General features: G+C 38.4%; 2 pseudogenes; both read right to left on the reverse strand.

Annotated features, from left to right (window-relative positions):
- Positions 1-5,361: 5,361 nt before the first annotated feature.
- LOC148801300 (luminal-binding protein 5 pseudogene) lies at positions 5,362-5,793 on the reverse strand (annotated as a pseudogene).
- A 50-nt stretch (positions 5,794-5,843) lies between these two features.
- On the reverse strand, positions 5,844-6,576 carry LOC104588914 (ESCRT-related protein CHMP1-like; annotated as a pseudogene).
- Between the last annotated feature and the right edge of the window lie 16,096 nt (positions 6,577-22,672).

The following is a 22,672-nucleotide window of genomic DNA, read 5'->3' on the forward strand; positions in this document are numbered from 1 at the left end:
TTATTAATGATGAAACTAAAATGTAAAATTTAAAACCAATTGGAAATAAAACTATTTTTCTATTTCCTCACATCAAATACCGTATCTAAGGTATATTTTCTCATTAAATCCTATATTTAAGATATACTTTTCTCATCATTAAATTCTACTAATTAAATCTTTAACATTGATTTTAATAGTATAAAAATAAATATTTTGAAAAGTAATTTCAAAACAAAACCACTTTCTTCCCTCCTAGTGGTGGGTAAACAATTCAACTATTTGGATCAAATGTGTTAATAAATAAATAATTAATTAAATAATAAAAAATTAAAATAAACAAAATATATAATACAAAAAATAAAAAGAATTGGGCATATCTCTAATATTGCATATTCATTATACTAAACAAAAATAAGTATAAAATGTAAGAAGTATTTTTATTAATGATAAAAATGGAATGCCAAATTTAAAAACAAAACCGTTCTCTTCCCTAAAAGTGGTGGGTGAGCAATTCAACTATTTGGGGTCAAATGGGTTAATAAATAATGTCATAATTAAAAAATAAAAAAATGAAATAAACAAAATATATAATACAAAAATAAAAAGATTTAGGCATATCTTTAATATTGTATATTCATTATACTAAACAAAAATAAGTATGAAATGTAGTAAGTATTTTTATTAATGATGAAAATGCAATGCCAAATTTAAAATCAACCTAACGTTGAAATGATGTGAGAGACAAATAATAAAATTTCTAAAGATAAAAAATACAAAGAATTACAAAAATAAAAAATAGAGAAAAATCTAGGGACATATCTAACGTTATATATTTGTAAAAAATAAGATATTGGGTACATCTCTAACATTATACAATCATTATATTGAACAAAAATAAGTACTATATATAAGAAACAATTTTATCAATGATGGAAATATAATGCAAAATTTAATATCAACCTAGAAATCAAACTATTTTCCTGTTTGCATGGTGGGTTAGTGGTTTGTGTCAAATGATGTCATAGTCAAACAAAAATTAAGTGTTATAAGTAAAAGTTATTTATAAAAAGTATATGAAATATATAATTTCAAACTGATCTGAAAGCAAAGGTATTTTCTTATCTAGATGGTGGGTTAATGATCCAACTTTTCAAAGAAACTTATGATGTCATAATTGAATAATAAATATTTAAAAAATATAAAACACAAAAAAATGAAAAAGTAAAAAAATTTGTTAAAACATTTGAAAACATTTCTAATGTTATATATTCATCATATTATATAAAAATAATTGTTAAAATAAAAATTATTTTTATTTATGATATAAATGGAATACCAAATTTAATAATAATAATAATAATAATAATAATAATAATAATAATGTTGGAAGGGTTGGAAATTAGGTTTCACATAGCCGAACCAAGCTTGGTGGCTGGCTGGATTTTTAAAATTTTCCTAACCCAACTCGGGAACTGATTTCTCAACGATTTTGAAATCTGTAATTTCAGGAACGATCTTGCACTGAACAGAACCACATTTGAAAACTAAATTACAATCAATCACAGATGATACAAAGGCCATAATATGCAACTCCCAGAGTGGTAGTTCACGTCCAATATCAGTCCCAAAATCGGCCTCCAAATGAAGATGGTGCAGTGTGTACGTGAAGCCAATTCAATAACATCGTTTCAGAAAAACCGGTCCCAACTTGCTTTGGATCGACGTGGGTCTGCGAACCTGATATCCCTAATGTTTTTCTTACAAAAACACATAAGAGAACTTATGGAAATCAGTCCCTATCACAGTTGGGTCGAATTAGGGTTTTGGGGAGGCAAGGGAGAAGAGAAGAGAGCAAGAGATTGGAGTGAACTAGTTAATTTTCCCCTCCCCTCTTAGTCCCGTATATAGAGCACTCTCCTAATCAAGTTAGGAGTTGATCCAAATCAAATTTGGATCAAGACTTTATCTTTAATTGACACCTCATTTTTGCACCATTTAGTCTTATTACAACACTTCAAATTTCAAGCATGCTTCAACTAACATCTCAATTGACTTGTGGGTATCTTTAGAATTTCACAAAAATTTGAACCTTAAACTCCAACACATATAGTACATAGAGCCCAAAAATCCAAATTGGACGATACTAACATCACACAAATCCGACACCATTTACCCCTTCATCTTAAGACCCAAAAGTCGAAACCGATTTTAATCGTCCAATCAAAGTCATTTTGATCTTGAATCTCATCTCACGTCAAATCAGAAATCTGAGGCCATAGGTACGTAGAGACCAAAAATCCAAATCTGATAGCACCAAGACCACATGAATCTAGCACCATTTACCCCCCTCATCTTAACACCCAAAGTTAGAATTGATTTCGATTATCCAATCGGGTTCATTTTAATCCTGAACCTCATCTCATGTCAAATCAGAAATCCAATGCCATAAGTACATAGATCCCAAAAATCCAACTCCAACAACACCCAAATCACAAAAAATCCGCTACCATTTACCCCTTCATCTCAAGACCCAAAGTCGGAACCAATTCTAATCATCCGATTGGGATCATTTTGATCTTGAAATTCATCTTATGTTAAATAAGAAATCCAACACCATAGGTACGTAGAACGCAAAAATGATCACCAAATCCAACACTACTTACCTCTTTATCTTAACACCTAAAGCTGGAACGATTCTGATCATCAAATTGGGATCATTTTGATCTTGAGCCTTATTTTACATCAAAATAGAAATCCAACACTATAGGTATGTAGAGCCTAAAAATCCAAATCCAACAATACCAAGATCACCAAATCTGACACTTTTTACCCCTTCATCTTAAGAATGAAAAGATATAAGAAAAAATAAGAAAACAAAAGAATGGAACAAAAAAATAAATAAAAGAAATAAAGGAAAAATAAAAGAAAAAGGAAGAAAATGAGGGGAAATTATATTATAGAGAATGAGAATGATCTATTTTTCTTGGATTTGTTTTAATCAACAAAAGTTTTGGAAAATGTAAATAAAACTTATCAAATAAAAAAGAAAAAATATGAACAAAAAGGATATCATCATAAAAAAAGATGAAGAAAAAGAAGATATATGAAAGGGAAAATAAAAAAAAGAAGTAGAGTGAAGAAAAGTAAAGTAAAAAACACAAAATAAAAAATAGAAAAATAAAAACATAAAAATGGTAGTAGTAAAATAATGCAAAAGAAAAAAAAAAGAAAAAAGAGAGGAAAATGAGATACCCAAGGTTAAAATAATGACATAATAAACAAAATATGAGATAATGGTGTACAATGATCTAATTGATGTCTTTTTTCAGAAGAAGTGTTATTCTCAAAGAGCCAAAATTCAGAAAGCATTACAGTTCAGCCCAGATTCTTTACCATGTCTAAAGTCTCTCATAAGACTGATTGTATCTCTCAAGCAGCGGTCCCGCCAAACACAAAGACGATAATGCCAACTCATGTCCCTTATAGTGACTACCTACATCTCCAAGAAAGATTGAATTATATGTTTATTAATTTGGCAAATTGGAAGCTGAGAAATCCCAAATTGCTCAATCTGCTCCCGCAATGGGAACCCAACCATCTCTCCCTCCTACATCCTATGCCTTTGCATCCTCTTCATCCTAAAACCCTGGTCCCATGCTAGAAACAACATACTAGTCATCTCCCTTTGCTTTTATTGCAAGAATCATACATTCTCATCATTCTAGGATATTTCCCACTCATAACCTTGAGAATCCAGTCATACCTCAACCCACTTTTGATTCATCAGAAGGAAAGAGTTTGAATATGATTACCATCCGGTCACCACTTCAAGATTCCCTCAAGATTGAATTAGAGCAGATGAAAGATGAGTTGAAGAGGCTAAAAGAAGTTTGGAATTTGGGAGTTACAGAGTTCAGAGAGTTATGTTTATACCTTGATGCAGAATTACCTGTTAAGTTCAAGATGCCAGGCCTTGAAAAGTATGATGGGAAGGGATGCCCGCAAATCCATTTGAAAATCTTCTACGATGATGTGTTTCAATATGGATCAAATAAGAAGTTATTCATTCAGATGTTTCAAAAGAGCCTTACAAGGAGTGCTAGAACTTGGTTTGCAAATTTGGCAGATGAAAAGAAAAGGACTTAGAAAGGTGTTTCGGAAGCATTATTGGACCAAATTTCTTACAACATAGAGTTAGCACCTAATCAAGCAAACCTTGAGTCTATGACATAAAACTCAAGAGAAATTTTTTTGGATTATGCATATTAGTGGCGCGAAATGGTAGCTAAATTACGGCACCCGATGCTAAAGGAAGAGATGGTATGGTTGTTTATCAAGACATTAAAGTATCCATTTCATACATTGTTGATTGCATAACCTTTAAAGGATTTTAGTGATGGCATGAAGGGAGCTATTAGAATCAAAGAGGCTCTTAGACAAGGTCAAATCAATCCGGTGATAATCCCTAGAAATTCACCATTGCTTGGGAAACCCTCACCTAAGTATCAAGAGGAGAATGAAGTACAAGTTATATATGCTTTTGACTCTCAAGTATCCCAAGCCCATTATACAAAAGGTTTCAAAATTGCAGCCCATCCCGGATTTTCTCAAACTAGTTGATCACTCATTAGTCACCTCAAAAGGAAAGAAGAAAACTCTCTCCTCTACAATGTCATCATTCTCAACTAATCCCATGCTTTAGTTCAAGGAGGACTTTTACAATTGCTTACATGGAGACCTCCACGAGAGTCCAATCCTAAAAATTATGATGAAAATGCTCACTGTGATTATCATCAAGGGCACGATCACACCACCGAACATTGTTGGCAATTGAAGTTTGCAATTCAAGATTTGATTGATGGCAACTGGATCTGTTCATGGGCCAGGCCAGGTTCGGGTTGGGCTTTGTATATGTATCAATAGAATACACTCAGGCCCAAGCCCGAGCCCGGCCTGACCATCAGGCCTAAGTCTGGAGCCCGAGCCCGACCCTCATATAAAGCCTGAAGCCTGGGCCCAAGCCCGAGCCCGAGCTCGGCTAGAAATTTGAAAACATATTTTTTTATTCAATAAAAAGTGTTTTATTTATATTAAAAACCTTCAAAACTCAAAAATAATAAACTTCTCATTATTACTTGGAAAAAAAGAGAAGGAGAACAAAGAAAAAATAGGGTAAATTACAAAGACCACCCTGTACTATGGGGTTTGTGACAAAGACTCCCCTGTACTATGACCGTGAGACAAAGACCCCCTTTGACCATTAAGTCAAATGACGGAATGCGTTAAATTACCAAAATACCCCACTAAACTTTTTCTATTTTTTTTATTGCCCTTTTTCTCTTAAAACCTATTTAACCTAGTTTTCCCTTTCTTCTCCTCTTACTTTCTCCCAATAAGTTTCTTAGCATCAAAGATGGTCCGTTTGGCATTGAGAGATGCTTGATTCTTGGCCGCCTCCCCAATGAGACGTTCGGTGTCTGTAAATGCAACCCACGAGGGGGTGATCTGATTCCCTTGATCATTCGCTATAATCTCAACGTGTCCATTCCGGTAGACACCAACATAGGAATAAGTCATCTCAAGATCGATACCAATTACAATCCCGACCTTCGGAGATTCTTCAAAAGCCACAGCTAATCCTAACAGAAATTCTAAGTATCGAAAGAGAAGATGAAAAAGGTAAAGAAAGTAAGTCAACAGTGAGAGAAGAAGAGCAAGACTCTGCAATCAAACAACTGAAACAAGCTCGTCGAGCATCTTACCCATAGCGAAGAAAACCAACAATGTTGTTGCCCTGTATTTTGCCCCCATCTTCATTGGATGCTTCTTTTTTTGTTTTTTTAACAGAATAAAATTGCGTTATAAAAATTAATTTTTGATTGCTAATTTGCTAATCCATTCTAAAGACACTAACAAACATAGAAAGTTCGAAACAACTCGTCTAACATGGTTATACTCATATTTGATCATTTGATGAGAGAGATTAGCCTTGGGCTTTCAAGATTGCTAGTCTCCTATTCAGCTCCTCCTTGAAAACTACTGCTCCTTTCTCCTTTAGCTCAACTTCTTTATTCCCGGCCTGTGGGAGTTTTAGAGATACCTCCAACCCGTAATCATCAGCTAGTTGCTGCATCAAGGACCCCACCTCCTCTTCAGGAGTAGACAGAGTTGTGGTGCCCACCATTGACTTCTCCATGAAACTAGCCTCACCTCCATGTTTACAAAACTCTTTTCGAATCGATCCATGGTCTGAGATATCTTCTCCATGTTCCCAACAGAAAGCGCCCCTTCAACTGACTTCATTATTCCGCTCATCGACTTCCCAATTGTCTACAGGTTGCTCTGGCTCCCGAGTCGTGCAACTACAACTTCAAGGCGGGATGCAAGGCGCAGATAGTTGAGTTGTTCATTGCGCTTTCTGATCGCGTTTTGAGCATAGATCCTTGCGCCATCCATGTTGCCCTTCTTAATCGCTTTCTTTACTTTGGCTCTCTCTGATTTCTCTTCCTGCTCATACTTCTTCGCTTGCCTAACCAGTGATTTCGATGTGAGCTTCAGCTGGAATATCTACTTCATTAGCTTCTCCTTCCCCATTCTAGAAAAGTCAGATCAGGAACTATAATCCTATTATTAGTATGCTAACAAAGAAGAGGAATTTTTTCTTCTTCTTCTTCTTTTGGTGAAAAGAGAGGAGTTTGTTCAATCGTTCTTATCGGTTTTGGTTTGATGAAATATCGGTATGGGGAATATGAACAGTGCTTTTCTCATCAGGGTAGTATGGGGATTAAAAAATATTGTAATGGCTTTTTTGGATGGAATACTACCGGAAGGGGGTTTTTGTCTCATGATCATAGTATTGGAGAGGTCTTTGTCGCAAAACAAAGTACAAGGGGGTCTTTGTAATTTACCCAAAAAATATTGTATATATATTTTTTATTAAATAAAATATATTTTTATTATTTAATATATAATATCAAGTCGGGCTCGGGCTCGGGCTCAGGCCGGGCTATTTTGAGGAAGCCCGAGCCCGACCCGAAAAAAGTCAGGCCCGATGCTTTAGGCCTGAGTCCGAGCCCGTAGGCCTAAAATTATGATCAAGCATGACTTAATAATGGGCCGGGCCGGGCCAGCCCGTTGGGCTACCCGGCCCATGCACAGGTTTAATGGAAACATTCTTACTTACCAGGACCTTGTGCAAATGTAGCATTTTATAGAAGTCAACTAGAACCCACTGCTTGATTCAAGGGAAAAATTCAACACTTCCATCAATTAATTAGGAGTAGGGAAGGCATTTTGTGATCCTAGCATTTTTATTACTCCCGTTGGAGCTCCATTGGTGGCTCGACCTCTTAGAGATAAACCATTAGCTATTTGGATCTCTCGGCCTTAACCAAAAAATACCATTAATTCTCCACCAACTCTTAGAGAAGATAGTCATTATATGGTGAGAATTTTGATGTCGATTCAGCCTCGAATGACCAAAGTCACCAATTCCAATTTTGAGCCATCATTGGTAATTGAGGACTTGACACATTTGTGCGGACTACAAAATGTGTTATTGAAAGCCTGCCTAAGGAAGGCATCTCTGTAATCAATTCGAATGTTTCATCAGGAGCTAAGAATATTTGATCTACTATTTCAAATGTCGCCTTTGATATTGGGGCACCTTCATCAGTTTAAATGTAGCTTCCAGAGTAGGGAGGCAATGCTCTCTACCCTACTTCCACATTCATCGGGAGCATCTTTGCATCATTGAACATAGTCATTATCCCTTTCCTATTTTCATGTCATTCAAAGATACACATTGAACTATGTTTGGCTTGATCCCTTTCAAAGGGGTACGCAGAGCAACCCATCTCATGGGTCTGATCACTTCCATCAATAAAATATCAGTTTTCCTAATCCATTTTTTTTTACTTTCTCTTTTAGCCTAAAATACATAGTCATGACTAAATAATAAATTCTATTGGGTCCTGTTACTCTTAGAAGAAGATGAAGATTCCCCTTTCTAACAAAGTTGTACGATTGAAACCTAAGATAATTATGGATTTGTAATGAATCACAAAGACATGCCTTCATAAAAGGCTAACTGGCAATCATTGACTTGCATATGGAAATACTCGACAAAAAAGAATAGCCCAATGAATAAAAATCACCGATTCCCACCCCTACCAACCTCATTGAACATTTCAAATAACCCTAAGCTTGCATCCCAATATTTTTCCAAAAGCATCTAAATATCTTAAACTGGGACAGTTTTGACCATTTAAGCATGTATCCTCTACCTATCCCCTTGAGATAGCATAGAGTGAGGGTATCATCAGAACCTATTGCTTCACTAATTGATAAAGGAAAGGACTAGAGGCCACCTTTGGCTGTTTTAATTCTCAAGTGACCCTTTTATCTCTTAAAATCTACTAGTTATCCTAATTAACCTAATGCATAAATACCTTTTACTTGGTGAACTTATTAAACTCTTGGTGTGCCTTTTGTAGGGCAAAACAAAAAAGAAAAAGAAAAAGAGAAAGAAAAGAAAAAAAATAGAACAAAAATAAAAAGAAAAAAGTGAAAAAAAAAAGAAAAGAGATAGAGGAAGGAGTAAAGAAGAAGAAACTGGGGCAACTTAGTATGTAGGAATGTTCAAAAAAGTATGGAAAAATTGGAAAGCTTTAAGGGAATGGAAATCAAAGAATATCAAACTAGTGAATTTGAGGCAGATATAAAAATGGGGGAGAATGATAGAGAAATATTTGCAAAAGGTTGAAAAAAGAAAAAGGTGGTGTAAAGAAAAAAAATGGGGGCAAACTATTTGTTTCAATCATTCTATAATCAATTGGGTCGAGTATTTGTTTATTAGTTTTCTAACATATGAAGCCCTCCATGATTAGTGAAGTAATGTGGTTCATATTTGAAGATCTAAAGGGTATGTAAAGAAAAAGAAGAAGAAAAGAGAAGAAAAAAAAGGAGAAAAAGCAAAAGGATTAAGAGAATATAAACAAAAAAATGATGATGATGAGAAAATAGTAGCCTTAAATAAAGGTCAAGCATCTGGTGTCCCATTGTAAATAAGTTTTTAAACCTTTTACCCTTTATTTTAGATCCCCTATCCTAAACCACATTTTGTCCCATTCACTAAGTCCTTCTCAATCCTTTAGATATCGGTAATTCAACACGAGATAAACCTACTAATTGGTGATGAGGGACTTTGTTTTGAAACTTCTTCAATCAAGCATATCTTTCATCACAATTCCTCCTATTAACCAAGTACTGGGGCAGTTTCCCATAAAACCCAAGTGTTTCCCAAAGTGAATCTATGATTGTCTCCCTTGCACTTTTGATGCATATGCCTTTATAATTGCTTTGGTTTCGATTAGCACTTTCGAAGATGAGGGAAATTCTTTTATCTCTTGCTAAGGTGCGATGTGGGTCCTGTTGGACATAATTGTTCTATCTTGAATCAATACTAGTGGCATCTCTTGTTTTGATCCTATAGCCTCCAAAAAATGTGCAATAAAAGAAGAAAATTTTAGTCTCATTTTTGTTTGAACTTTCGTACTATCTTTCTGCTCTAGAAGTTACAAGAATAAAAAAAAAGAGAAGAAAAAGAAAAGAAGAGGAAGAGATAAAATGAGGTCATCCTGGGGAGTTTGGCATTTGAATCGAATGCAGATGTTTCTTAAAGAAAAAGCTCAAGCCACACCACTACAGAAGTCTTTCAAAAAGGAGTTTAGTTGTTCATTGTGTACAAAAAAATTTAAAAAAAAAAGGAAAGAAGAAGAAAAATAATAAAAAGATAAGTAATAAAAAGAAATGTGCAAAGTGTGGTAAAAATGTATAGAAAAATGATTCTCAACAAGGAGAATGATCAAGCGAGAAATGACAATTGAACTAAACTAAATCTATCGAGGTGATATTTCTTGAGCTTCTTTGATCACATTTTACATTTCTGTGATTTTGTGATAGTTTCATGTCTATTAATGTGCAATTCGTTGCAAATTTTGGTTTTCATCATAATAATTACATTATTCTCATCATGAATTGTAGTTTTTAATCACATAATTTACTTTGTTGTTTAATCGGGTGACAGGTTTTTTCGCTTTTGCACATTATTGTCCATATCGAATTTCTTTTCGCTTTATAGCACATGAGTTTATTGAGTTTAACACTTCACAAGTACATATTGAAATAGGAATTTTCTATTGCATAGCACATGATTCTTCTACCCTTTTGTACATCAGAAATTAGAGTTTTCCATTGCATAGCACATGAAGTATCCGCCCTCTAGCACATCATGAATTCTACTGCCTAGCACATGATTTTCCACTAAATAGTACATGGTTTTCCCATTGAGTTGCATAAGGAGCTTTAACCTTCGGCACACTACAAGTCAAAATTTTCTGCTTCATAGCACAAGAGTTTATCTGCTCTATTGCACATGGGTATTTGCTACTAAATAGCATATGGTTTTCTCGTTGAATAACATATGGATCTTTTGCCTTTGGCACATCACAAATCAGAGTTCTTTGCTTCATACCACATAGGTTTTTCCACCATTTTGGCACATCATAAGTCATTGATTTCTATACTTTATAGCACATGAGTTTTCTACTAGATAACACATGGATTTTTCACCTTTGACACATCACAAATCAGTGTTTTTCGCTACTAGCACATGTTTCTCTGCTTTATAACACATGAGTTTCTGCTACATAGCACATGAAATTTCATGGAGTAGTGTATATAGGGGATGCACCTGGCTTATAGGATCGACATCGAAAACGTCAAAATAAAGACCTTTACCTAGCTTTGGAAGTGCACCGAGAAGACAACGCAAACTGCCACTCTGTCAACACTCGATTTTTTTTTGGTCCACTGCCTAAACCTCTACTATACCCTAAAGACCCAATCAGACCCATCTGACCTCTCTGAAACACCCAAATGCCCAAAAAGCCCAACTTTTAGTCCCAAAGCCCTCAAATCGACCATTAAATCTACCCGATACCAATCTGACAGTCCTAATTAACCACCATTTACACCTCAATCCTTAGATCATACACCATCATTAAACTCAAGACCTCCCAAAATACTTACCCAACAAATTTCAAATCAAAATTCCTCCGCTTACCCTTCCATCAAACCAAGATTCAATTTTGGATCCCCTCGTTGACCCAAATTTCTATGATCTTGACCCTTCTAAACCAATTAGGCATTACCACTAGATCCTGAATACCGTAAAATACCCACCTATAAAATTTCAACCCAAAATACCTTTGTTTTCCCTTCCATCGCACCAAGATTCTATTCCGATACTCTAGATTGACTAAATCAAGCCCTTTCCAGATCTGCCCATTTGGCCCAATCTAACTCCATCAATTAACTCAGAGTGTCCAAAATCACACCTTGCCAAATTTCAGTCAAAAAATACCCTTCTTTACCAATCTATCTGGAAAGATTTCATTTTGGCTAATCTCATTAACTTGCACATGCAAAACCCCTCTCTATGCCCAACACCAATCTCAACCCTCACATCATTGATCCAAACACCCATCATTGAACCGGAACCCGAATACCCTTTAACCCTACCTATAAATTAAACCTAAACTTTTCAATTTAAGCTAATGCACTATTCGTCCTTTTCTTTGAACCGAACAAAGGCAATAATGACGGTAAAGAATCTGACCTCCTCTCCAATTTCCTCTCACTTCCTTTCTCTCCTCTCTCTTTTAATCTTTCCCTTTCTCTTTCTTTCTTCCTTTTCTTCCCCTTCTTCCTCCTCCCCCTTTACCCTATTCTTGGTCAATTGAGATTACTGCCGCTGTTGCAAATTCTAGCAACGGAGGTAGTCTCTTTCTCTCTTTTCCTTCTTTTTTTTTTTATTTCCCCCTCTCCTTCTTTCATGATTCCCATTCTCTTCGACCTTTCGTTCTCAATCTATTCTGTCTCCCATCAACTGAGTAAACTGATTGAAGCACCTATCGCCATCATCTACTTATTGGTACGCCGTGATAACTGAACAACGACGACAACAATTTTTATTCACTCCGGACTAACTCGACCGGTCCTCCTCTCCCTATTCTCCCATCTCTCTCCCCCAACCCCCTCCTTTGTTTTCCATTCTTTTCGTTTCTTTTCTTTTCCGATCGCCACTGCAACTCTTGGCAGTAGTGATCTGATTCCTTCCCATCATTTCTCTCGTCCTATCCTCTCTCTGTTTTTCTTCAATTGATCTCTCTCTCTCTTCCTCTTCTCTATTTCACACCTTTGTCAACAATCACCACCAGCTGCAGTTGTACTTCACTCCTTGTATCACTTGTGCCACATTTGCCTACCGCTGTAACTTGGTAGCTATCGTGTCTCTGACTCCAATCTCGGTCCGTCATCGATTAGAGGAATTTTTGACAATCAATTTGCTCCTGCCCGCAACATAGGTTTGATCCCATTCAAGAGCTTATTTGAAGAGGAAGTTAGGAACAAAAGATCCTCAGTTCCCTACTGCAACATTGTGCTTTAGATCGAAATCTCCATTTATTTCATCGAACATTTTTCAGACCAACATACATTAAGTAAACTCCTAAGTTCTTTTTTTTTTCAATTTGATTTTTCCATCCTACTCCAATTTTGTTGTCTTTTTCCATCCTACTCCAATTTTGTTTTGTCTGTCGCACCAGGGCTGTCATTCACCAGGATAGAAACATATGAAGTTGATCGCAAAACTCGTAGTGCTAGGGGACCTAAATCAAGAATAAGCTAGTGGAGGACCGTGTTATCAACCTACTTCCACCACCTACTGGGATTAATCCCAACAAAGATAGGTATAGACCAAGGTGGTGCAATTATCACCAGTCCCCGAACTATGACTTGATGGAATACTTTGACTTACAACAATTATTCACCCAAAAAGTCAAGTTGGATGCTTAAGTCAAACGGAAACCTGCCCAAGTAGAGACTGAACCCCTCCCTGCGCGTCTATAAGGGGAAGCATCAACGTCATATGCACATCGACTCGTGATAGCGCCAACACATGTACTAGTCCAACGTTTTGAGCAGAGCATCTACCTCCAACAGTTTTTCAGTAAACAAGGAACAAGCAGCACAACCTGAAGACTCGCCATCAGAGCATTTGTAGAAGCCTTAAAAAAAGTCATTAGAGCCACACTGCATGGACAAGCTAAATGTCAAGTTCACGATAGAAGACATGCTAGCCACTTACCCCCACCACAATCAACCCCTGTACATAACAGCCAGGATAGGGGGCTACGAAATGCGAAATTCGCTGATCGATCAAGGTAGGTATGTGGACCTCATCTCGATACACACCTTGAAACTAATGAGTATAAAGGAGGATATGGTCAAAGGCCTACCCATGGAAGTCATAGACTTCAACGGTAATGCATCTATCACTTAAGGCTCCTTCATGCTTCTGGTCGTCATTGGGCCTTTCTTCACAAAGCAAGAATTCCAAGTGATTTCGGGGAGAACCACTTACCATGCCCTCCTCGGACGACCACTAATACACAACCTAGTGCTAGTACCATCCACCTATCATCAATGTACCAAAGCAAAACACAGAGGAAGGATAATCTGAATTCCAACAACCCGTGTCCCATTTGAGAAATCCTAAGACTAGCTACAGGATGCGATTTACTATACAGAGCTCACTGAGGATGGAGAGACACGAGTAGTGAAGGTTGAAGCGATACAGTTGCCTAGACAATAGACCTGTTCATGGGTCGGGTGGCCCGACGGGCTGGCCCGGCCCGGCCCAGTCCCCGGACGGGCTTGAATATGTTTATAGGCCCGCGAGCTTAAACTCGGGCCAAAAAGCCCGGCCCGCAATAAATTCGAGCCGGGCTCGAGTTTTGTCAAAATAGCCCGGCCCGACTAGACTTAAAATGGGTTATGTGATTATGTCCATTTGAATAAATTTTTTGATTTAAGAATGTAAAACTGTGTTTTAAAACATAAAAGAAAGGGAAAAAAACCATCTTGTAGGCCCATTGTTCATTTAAATAGGAAAAAAAAAACATCTGAATTTTTAATTCTAATTTGAATAGGGAAAATTGTAATTTTTTTTATTAGGTCGGGCCGGGCTCGGGCTCGGGCCTAGTGTATTTCCGTTAATGATGAATAAAAGCCCCACCCGAACCCGGCACGGCCCGACCCATGAACAGGTCTACCAGACAAGCAAACAAGGCCCCAGCGATTGTGTGCGAATGACTGATGAAAATGGGAAAAGCTATTACATGATCTTCGGCAAGTATGAGGAAAGGAGTGTCCCCATCGCAATGAAATCAACTACAGAGGTATGACCATTTTGTTTTTTTTTTTAATTTATGACTATTGTAATTAATTGATTATCAATGAATATATTATTTATCCTCTTTTCTCCATCATAAACATTTTGTTAAGAACACTTTCTAGAATTACCACACAATGACATCATGGTGGCCACATCACCGCAAGAGAATACGACACCCCGACGGCAGCTAGCGATGCATAAGGTACATAACCCGTTGCATAAAAAAAATATGACCATACGAATGACACAAACACAATTAAGTAACTAAATCATCAGTAGGACAAACACAGAGACTGTTGAATACTATGATGAGATTCTTGCACCACCAAAGCACATGCAAGATTCAAACAACACAGTAGAAGAACCGTTAGAGGAAATTGACCGAGCCGCAGGGAAGGGGGATAGTAGGTCATTGTACATTTCAGCCAAATTACAAGAAGACAGAACGAAACTTGTTGAACTATTAAAAGGTATCAAAACCGTTATCCTTACAAAGTAAAGACATTACTAGGCACTGTGCTAAAACTTTCTTTGCGATTGATAGAGTTTTAGGACGTCTTTGCCTAGTCGTACAATTAGATGTCAGGGTTAAACCTAGCCTTGGTCAAGCACTCCCTGTATATCGACCCCAAGCACAGGTTCGTAAAATAGCCTGAACACGTCTTCAAGCCAAAAGTGGCTTTGAAGATCAAAGAAGAAGTAGAGCAACTCCTAAAAGTAGGCTTCATCAAACCCATTGCACACCCTCAATGGTTGGTGAACATCATACCAGTCAAAAAGAAGAATAGCCAGTTAAGGTGTTGTGTTGACTTCCGAGATTTAAATAATGCATGTTCGAAGGACAAATTCCCTCTGCCCAATATGGACATACTGATAGATTCCACAGTAGAGGATGAACTCTTCTCTTTCCTAGATGCATATAATGGTAACAACTAGATTTATATGTATCCCATAGACGCCCCACATATGACATTCAGAACACCCATATATGATGCACAAGGAGATTGAGTGTTACATGGATGACATTGTAGTAAAATCCAAGAAAAGAGAAGATCATGTAGAAGTCCTAAAAAAGGTATTTACGAGGTGTAGAGTCTTCAACTTGAAGCTGAACCCTTTGAAATGCAAATTTGGGGTGCGATCAAGAAAGTTCTTAGGAAACAAGGTTGAACAAACTAGGGTCCATCTTGATGAAGGAAAAGTGAAAGCAATTTTCGAACTTCCTCCCCCAAATATCGAATCGCAACTCAAGACATTCTTAGAGAAAGTGCCCTACCTCAAAAGGTTCATCCTAGGTTTAGCACTTGTGGCATCCCTTCTTTTAAACCTAACAAAGAAGTCTATAGAATTCAAATGGTCATCAAAACACCAACATGCCTTAGATCATTTAAAATAAGCCCTAGCAAAAGCACCGACCATCTCTCCCCTGAAGTGTGGCCAGGAGTTCAAATTGAACATTGCATCCAACTCAGAAGCTGTAGGATGATTGCTAGCCCAAGAAAATGAAGAGAAACAAGAGTGCCCCATTTACTACGCCAGGAGAACACTCAAACCAGCAGAAAAGAACTACTCCCATATAGAATAACAATGCCTAGCATTCGTCTTTGCTGCTCAAAGTTCAGGCACTACATATTAGGGCAGAAGGTGGTCCTAATAGCGAAAAGAGACTAGGTCTGATACTTCATCGATAGACCTCCACTATTAGGAAGATTGGTTAAATGGATGATGTAGTTGCGTGAGTATAACATTGAATATACCAAGTTTAAGGCCATTAAATTCCAAGCTGTAGCAGACCACCTAGCAGCCTTCCCTTCTAGTGGCAAGTTTCACATTTCTAAAGACATACCCAGAGAACTTCCCCTCATCGCAACAGTAGAAAGCGCCAAATTGACCTTAATGTTTGACGACAGCTGCACTAAATCCTCAACAAGGGTAGGAGTCGCATTGACTTCCCCAACCGGATAAACCACAACCTATTCCTTTAAACTATAGTTCCCTTGTTCCCATAACATCGTGGAGTATGAAACTCTCTTATTAGGATTGGTAGTTGCAAGAGATTCTAGGGCAAAGAAAGTAAGAGTGATCAGTGATTCCAAGTAGTGATCAATGAGATTGGAGGGGAGCGGCAGCGACCCCCATCTCCGGCCTTCTTCTTCTTCTTCTTCTTCTTCTTCTTCTCTTCCTTTGTTCCATTTCCGCCACTGCAACTATTCGAAGACAGCGGCGATCACTTCTCTGACCTTCCACCACTGGCCCATATCCCTCACTCTCTCCTCTATTTTTTATTATTCACTTTTTTTTCTCTATTTTTGCTCCTCACAATTTCCATCCCCTCTATCACCACTAAACCAGTTGGCGCCCCCCTCTACCCCGATCGAACCCACCACTGGCTCTCTTTCTCGCCACCCTCTGTCTCTTTTTTTTCTTCTTTGCCTCATTATCTTCTTTGTTTCTTTCCCTCCATATCTCTGCCCACAGTTCACTGCCCTCTTGATGAGAGCAGAGGATGAGAGTTGTAGCAGCGGTGATTCTCTTGGCTTGTGGTTCTGTTTGTTCTAGGTATCATATGAAATTCTATCTGGAATACTATCTTCTCGTCAAGCAGCGGTGATTCTCGGATCTTCCCTGCAGCATCAGTTATCTCAAGCCAAAATCCCAACCCCATGTTGCTTGATAGACTAAAACTCACCTGAAAATGACCATTAATTGAATGCATCGAACCTAAGTCGATCATGGCAATCATCTTGCTTAGAGGTCGGTATATTGCCTTTTTGATCTGGGTATTCGATAGCAGACCGAAACCTCCCCTGTCCGTGTGCTCGGGTCAGGTGAGTTGTAGAGGTCATTCCTGGTTTTCCCATCCTCAGAAGGTGAAAATGCCTCTAGTATCATTCAAGTAAATTAAAACTGAACCTATTTTGTTTTGTTTTTCTTTACAGGGAGGATTTGAGGTTGAGGAGGAGGTCGATGGAGTGGGTTCCATCGAACTCACCCCCGTAGACCGTCTGTCTTCAACCCAATCCGATCTGAAATTTGATGCTTGCTCCCATGCGATGTTTAATTTAGTTCAGTCAAAAAATGGTTAGTAGATTGAATTAGTTGCTCTCGAAGTTTATTCATCCCCTTTTTCTTTGAATATTTTAGCTGATATGTTTTAGTCTTTAGTCCATTGCTGTACTGCATGTTGATGCTTGCTGATCTTCTTCATCCAGAATTTATTTGTTTAGCTAGTAATAGGTTAACTATTATTCTCTTTCTTTTCTTGAATCTGAACTAAATAACTGTTAAGCTCATTGAGTTTGTAGGGAGATTTCTTATTTCATGTGTTATCTTTGATCTAATTCATGGGCTACCATGTGGGCCCCACCTTTGGACCAGGGAGAGGGGTGCCTAACCCCTTCCCTCTCCCATCCGAGTCTTACATGAACTAGTTTGGACCAGTGCCTTGGGTTTTGGAGTTACTATTAAAGCAAAACATTTTAAAAAATCATTCTCGGAGGTCCCATCACCTCTATTTCCGAATCTGATGGGTGGCGACTCCATTTTCAGCCCAAGTGGCAAGTGAGCCGATTTTTCGACACTCATAATGAGGAACCCTTGACCATAAGTATCCAAATGCAAAGTGAGCCGTAGATAGAGAAACTAGCACATTGGATTGAGTCCAAGGATGATGTAGGGCAAGGCGACTAGAGGCTAGCAATATTGGAAAAGTTAAAGAACCCCACCTCTACGATGCATGATAATAGGGTATTGTTGCGATACCAGTTAGTAACTGGGTGCTATCTCACAACATGGTAGACGGGGTTAGGGCAAGATGCCTAGGAGCGACATAAGCCTTGATAGTAATGAAAGAAGTGCAAGAAGCATATTGTGGGGACATAACCAATTCCCTATGTAGGAGATTGCAAGGAATGGGCTATCATTGGCCTGAGATGAAAAAGATGCAACCAAGATGCAACATGACTACAATAAGTTTATACTAGAAGTGAATAAGAAAGAATGCTTCATTGTGGGAGTAGCAGACTAGTGAGAAGCATACATAGTATACCTCAGAGATGAAACCCTGTCCATGGATCCCCCATCTGGGAAGAAACTCCTGACTAGAATCAAAAGGTTTTACCTACAAGGTGTGTTGTTGTACAGAAAATCATACACAGGAAAATCCCTACGATGTTTAGCTGAAGATAAGATAGAAGAGATATTGGAAGTAGCACACAATTCCGAGCTGGCCACCCACCAGGGGCAGAGGGCCCAACACAACCACATCCTACATCTTGGCTTCTACTAGCCAACCATGATAGAGGACAAGTAGAGACACGTGTGCAAGTGCCCCATGTGCCAGGTAAATGGCCAATGAATTGCACCCTATAATCACACCATGGCCTTTCCATACTTGGGGAGTAGACCTAATAGGCAAAATCCATCCTCCCTCTAAGGGATATTGTTTCACCATAATAGTCATAGATTATTTCACTAAGTAGGCAGAAGCAATACCATTAAGAAGGATTTGTGTCGAAAACATTGCCAACTTCCAAAGGCGGCACATTGTTCACCGCTTTGGAGTGCCGATGAGAATTTTAAAAAATAATAGGCTGTCAATCAAGAATCAAGAAGTCCACAATCACCTTGGACAATATGGGGCACAGCTAGGTACCTCGATGACGTACTACCCACAAGGGAACACGCAAGCCAAAGCATCCAACAAGACCTTGTTAAAGATGCTAATTGCTAAGCAAAATGGTGGCCGAAAATCTAAAGGACTGGCCCGATAAGCTATCCGTCACACTCTGGGCATATCAAGCATCACTATGGAAAAGTCAAGTAACTCCTTATGCCTTAGTCTATGGCCAGGAAGTCGTCCTACCAATAGAAATACAAACAGTATCTACCAGAATAGCCCACACGGTGGGAAAACACTTTCAGACGGATGAAATGGACGAATCACTCTAGGATGACCTAGAGTTTGTAGAAGAAAATAGAGAGAAGTGCTTTAAAAAATAGATAAAATACAAACAACTCATGGCATCGAACTTCAATAAATTGGTCAAGCCTCAGAGGTTCAAGGAAGGAGACAAAGTCTTAAAGACAATCCTACATGTACGACAAGGAAAATCGGCCAGAAAGATCTTAACCAATTGGGTTGAACCGTACGTCATAAAAGAGGTCCATCCGACCGAATACTAAATATTATGGAACCCAAAAACAAATGAATAGGATGAACCCATGAACGACCTTTGGCTAAAATTGTACAATGGATAATGATATAATGATTGTGTCATTATTTATTAGTGAAATTCTTTTTTAGTTCAATCATTCAGAGCTTGTGCTTAACAAATTTTTGTCATTGTTTACAAGTAACATGGTATTTTCTAAGCAAATTTATTTGCCATGTACGACTAACATATTTGCACATCTCAGTTCCTTGGCAACCCCAGGAAGGCCCGAGCTACCCCAGGTGCACATATCAATTCCCTAGCAACCCTATGAAGGCCTTGGAAAACCCAGGTATACATCTCAATTTCCTGGCAACCCCAAGAAGGCCCTAGCAACCCCAGATGCACATCTCAATTGCCTAGCAACCCCAAGCGCACATCTTAATTCCCTGGAAACCCTAGGTGCACATTTCAATTTCCTAGCAAACCCAAGAAGGCCTTGGCAACCCTAGGTGCACACCTCAATTCCTTAGCAACCCAGGAGCACAACTCAAATCCCCAGCAATCCCAAGAAAACCCATGGCAACACCAGGAAGTTATCTTACAAAAAGCCATGGCAGACCCATGCATTGCACATTTCCTATGAAGCCCTGGGTAACTAGTCTCAAGCACCAGCCATTTACTCTATCTTTTCCTGTATCACAAACAAGCACAAATATAGCAGACCACAAGGTTCACTATAATCAAACTATCGCAAAAGAGCTTGACACTAATAAGCTTTGGCACCATCCATCTCATGCCAAGACTAGCGGAGAATGCACTATTTCAGTTGCTTGCTAACCTTTCAACATACTAACAACCAATCAACGTGACCACATATCCCGAACATGGTCCCAGTAAACCTATATGTATCATGGCCCACGATATTATCATTTTATCAACACGTTGTAACAGAGTATTCGCAACAGGTCCTTAAGTCACACACCACAAGAATATTATGTCCCTTTAGAAATTCTAAACATTAAATGGGGGGCTTCCTATTACACCAAGCCAACACCGTATTTTCCCCTACCTCATACTTCATTTACTAAAATATAGTCCTAATATTTCAAAACTATCTCTAAACCTTCCCTAGTTTTAGAACCCACCAATAACGCATCAATCACATTAATCTTGCAACAAACGCTTTGAGTATTCTGACAACTCTCTACATCTACCAACGTGCCTGAGGTTCTACATACACCTCTCAAGTGTTTCTTGTTAGAAAGACTTCTATTGAAAAACAGGGGGCTGCAATTTTGACACCTCTTCTCACTCTCAAATGGTTCTTGATAAGATGCCTTCTACCAGGAGGCCCAGGTGACACCAAGTGCTTGAGGAGACCATCTGCCATGGTGGCTCCCAAGCACTCATTAGAGCAGACCAGCCTATCGGTGGTACCAACAACCCATCGCCCATAAAACTATAGACCAAGGAAACAATCATGATAGATAGATACTCTAGAAACTAAGAACATACACAACGATAATGCAAAGTAACCAAACTTAGGGATAACGATTCGAAGGATGCAAAACCTCCTACTATAAGATCCCAATACTAATCGTCAGAGGGCAATTAAATAAAAGAGACACTCTCATGTGCGACAAAGCGATATAGTCATCGAGCCCATAAGAGGCCCTACACATCTAGATAAAACCAAGGAAATCGACAAATACAAAATAGCTAATAGTGATTAAACCAATCATATATATAATCCTCTTTTCTTTTTAAGCACAACAAAATGGATGTACAATTACAAGCCAAAAAAAACTATAATTCTAGAGTCTGGAAAATACAAAAGATCATGAAAATGGAACAAAATGTTTCATATAATCAACCTAGGCAGAACCACTCATCCTGCATTTCAGAAATCACATTGAGTTTCACTTTCTATTTTTGTATCTCAGTGAGCTCTGTGTGTTCCTCTCGTAGTTGTGATATCCTTTTTTGTTTGTGTCACCTCCTCGAGGAGAACTACTATCGCTTCTTCACTCTTCTCAATGACCGCATCTATGAACTTCAGTTGCTTGCGTAGGTCGGCTTGATCCTCTGGAGACAAAGGACTGCAGTCCTTATAGCTAGCTTTCCAAAACACATGGGGAGATAACCCACTCACGAATACACTCCATCTTAGAACCCATCGCAACAAAAGAACTACATGTCTTAAGCCATTGAGCGAACAACGACCAAGATAGTGTATCTATCAACTGCGACATGACCAAATTCATCAATCCGGCCACAGTATTCAAGGAGGCGCTCATGACCATAGTAGGGATCTCATCTGAGGGAAGCCAACCTTTTTGAATAATGAGAAAAACATAATCAACAACATTATGAGAGACAACAAATTGCTAATGCCTCCCAAGACCTTGGATGTTGATGGGTCAACCACAACAAACCCAATGGGAAGCATTTCCTTTCTCTTATAATACTCAGTCAACTCCCTTTCTATGGCAAAGAGCTCAGCCAGGAGTACCGAGTCATTGGGACACACATCACAGGCTCCAACCTCCTTTGGCATTGCGCTACCGACGATGTCCCCTGCCACGCGTGCCCCATAACTAGCCATTGGCCCTTGCTCCAAACCAGGTGATCTAGTCAGTTCCCGAAGTCAATCACAATAGTGGTCTCTTCCGGATCCTCAAGAGGCTGTTGATTAAGCTCCACGGCAGTAGAACTTGCAACTTCCTCCTGAACGACATCACTTCCCAGACAACCAACATGGTTTATAGGGGATGTTGCTACATCACCGACGATAGCAACATCGTCTACCAGCACTTTCTCCTCTCCTCCCTCGGGACAAAGACAACTCAACTCTTCCACGAAACGCCTAATAATGGGTGACACAACAACACTAGTGGGAGTAGAATGAAACGGAACCTAGAATAATAGACAAAAATTAGTACTACCAATCGATACTACATATACATGCACTTGAATAAAATAAAATAAAATAGATATATGTTTTGATGTAATTCAAGAAGAAGAAAGAAAAACAACGAGAAGAAGATGGAAAAGAGAGAAGAGAGAAGAGAAAAGAAAAAGGGGTTCGGTTAGATAGATTTGCCACCCCGTTAGATATTATATATATTTGTGTCCTTACAAACGTCAAGTTACTCTAATACCCCTACTTAAAATAAAAGACAAATAAACAAAGATAAATAAGGCCCAACCGACCCAACTTTGGAGTAGATATTAA

This window comes from Nelumbo nucifera, chromosome 3, assembly GCF_055504915.1.
Source record: "Nelumbo nucifera cultivar China Antique chromosome 3, China Antique-T2T, whole genome shotgun sequence".
In the NCBI taxonomy this organism is placed as follows: domain Eukaryota; kingdom Viridiplantae; phylum Streptophyta; class Magnoliopsida; order Proteales; family Nelumbonaceae; genus Nelumbo; species Nelumbo nucifera.